This window comes from Colobus angolensis, unplaced genomic scaffold, assembly GCF_000951035.1.
Source record: "Colobus angolensis palliatus isolate OR3802 unplaced genomic scaffold, Cang.pa_1.0 Scaffold372, whole genome shotgun sequence".
NCBI classification, from domain to species: Eukaryota; Metazoa; Chordata; class Mammalia; order Primates; family Cercopithecidae; genus Colobus; species Colobus angolensis.
The window spans coordinates 1,730,240-1,732,511 of record NW_012117066.1 but is presented as its reverse complement, the minus strand read 5'-3'; the positions used below and the strand labels follow the sequence as shown (position 1 = coordinate 1,732,511).

The 2,272-nt window shown below is 53.4% G+C and overlaps 1 pseudogene; it reads left to right on the top strand.

Moving 5' to 3' along the window:
- Positions 1 to 2,272, top strand: part of LOC105520221 — a 71,984-nt pseudogene that overhangs the window by 60,143 nt on the left and 9,569 nt on the right.

The window sequence follows — 2,272 nt, the reverse complement described above, 5'->3', positions numbered from 1 at the left end:
GGAGTTATGGGACAAAGGGTCCAAGATAGGCAGAAAAGAAAATGTTGCCAGTTGATGGGGAAGAACGGAAGTCAGAGGGCTTAGACACTGAGGGACAGAACATCTCCATGTGCACTCTCATCTCTTGTAGTCAGCAACAGGTATCGACGGAGAGGGCCCTACATCATCTGCACCCCTCAAGGATCTGGAGGTAAGAGGCCCTGGGCGGAGGTGCAGTGACCCTGCAGGCCAGCCCTCCAACCTCCTCCCACAGCGGGGACTGGGTGCCCCTCTGCCAGCTGAGACAGCCCACACACACCCCAGCCCTAATGATTGTTCTCTCTACCTCTCCCCCACTCCTCCTCCACCTCCTCTTCTCTACATGCACCTCAGAGCCTGTGCCAAGAACTACCAGCAGCCCTGGACTCGAGGTCCGTAAAAATCAATCAACTGAATAACATCATCAAATCTTTGGTAAGAGTCCAGTGGGGTCCCCTGATTCCAGGCTGCCAGTCCCGGGCTCCAGTTTCTCCTTGGGGCCCTGAAGAAAGGGACTGGGGGTCCCTGGTGCCAAGTGCAAATAGGGAGCAGGGGCACCCAGACCTCACTTGGAGGGACCCCAGAGCACGCAGCGTGGCTGTTCTTTTGCTGCCCTCTTTGCCGACTCCCTTCTCTCCACACACCCCTGCTCTAGTCCTTGCTACACACGCCCTGGGGTTGTTGCCTCTCGGGGGAGTGCGAGCCTGACTGGTTGTCAGGGGCCCCGTATTTCTGCCATGACTCCGTCCCTAATTTGCTCTTTGATTCTGGACAAGTCACCTCTCCTTTCTGGACTCGTGTTTCCAGAGGGGGTAGTGAGTATCAAAGGTGTCTGTTAGCTCTGAGAGTCCGAGATTTAAAGGCCCCCTAGAATGGAAACCTCAGGGCCAAGAGGTACTGTCTGTCCTTTTCCGTTAGCCTATATCTGCTGTGAAGAACCGTACCTGGCCCGTTCGTGTGCAGTAAATGTTTACTGAATGAACGCACTTTTCTAAATCACAAGTGGGCAGAAGGGGGGGCCTTTCTCAAACTCCATCTCTAGAGGTTTATGTTCCTGTCCTCTCAAGAGATTCCACATTCAGACTTTTGAGTTCTGTGGCTGTGGGCAAAAACCAACAAAGACCCAAATCCTCTGTCCTTGGGAGCTTGAGGAGAGTTGACCAGTTCGTGTTCCCATTGGGTCTGAGAACTTTGCCTTTAAAATCCATTCCTGGCCCCTGCCTACTGCTTCCTGGCCTGGGGAATAGAGTTGAGTGGGGCCACCCTCCGTCACCTTAATTTGACTCTCCCCACAGGAACAAAAGAAGAAACAAGTGGAACATCAGCTGGAAGAAGTAATGCGATTTCTTTGTTTCCTTGCGACATGACTGCTGGGTTTGGGGGGCACTCAGACGTAGAGGCCCCAGTCTCGCCTACTCCCAACCTGGGGAAGAAGGCTCACCCCTTAGATTGCACCCCATCCCAACAGGGTCCCTGATAACCTGGTCTCATGGGTGGGCCTGTCCTGGGACATTGGTGGCATTCTGGGGCATGTCTCTTGCTGTGCCATCTCTGCCTCCTCCTGGTAAGAGCTCTGTCTTCCTCTTCCTGTAGGAAAAGAAGGCAAACAACAAGAAACAGAAAATGGAAAGGGAACTAGAGGTGAGTGGAGGGTGTGAAGTTTTCTCTTGTCCTCCGGAGAATGTTTCTTTCCTTCTCTTCCAGCACTTGCTTGGCTTTTCTCCCAAAGGTTCAAATCCAGAGATTGAATAGACAGATAGAGAAACTAAATACAGACCTGTATCACACGGAACGTTCTCTCAGATACTTTGAAGGTGAGAATCTGGGCACCCTGTTATCCTTCAACCTGGCACTTTGAAAGGTCTTTAGGGAGAGTCCTTTGGGCCCCATCTCAACTCTCTCATTACAGAAGAGTCCAAGGATCTGTCTGGCCGCCTGCAACATATAGTGCAGTGTATAGGAGAGTTAGAGCGGGCTCTCTCTGCTGTCCCCGCCACACAGGAGGAGAAAGAGATCAGTGTGAGTTCAACCACCTGCCCCTGGGAGCCCGGCTTCGCAGATGGAGGAGTGAGCCTAAAGGTCCCTTCTGCAGGGTGGAGTGTCCTGCCCAGAAGGCATCATGGCCATTTCTTGCTGCTTTTGTGTCTGGTTGTTAGAGGCAGCCTGGGGAGGAGTCAGCTGCTGTGGGTGAGTTGGGGGGTGCGGTGGGGAGCGAGCACTGGACGCAGAGCTTGGAGGCCAAGTGCCTGCCCTG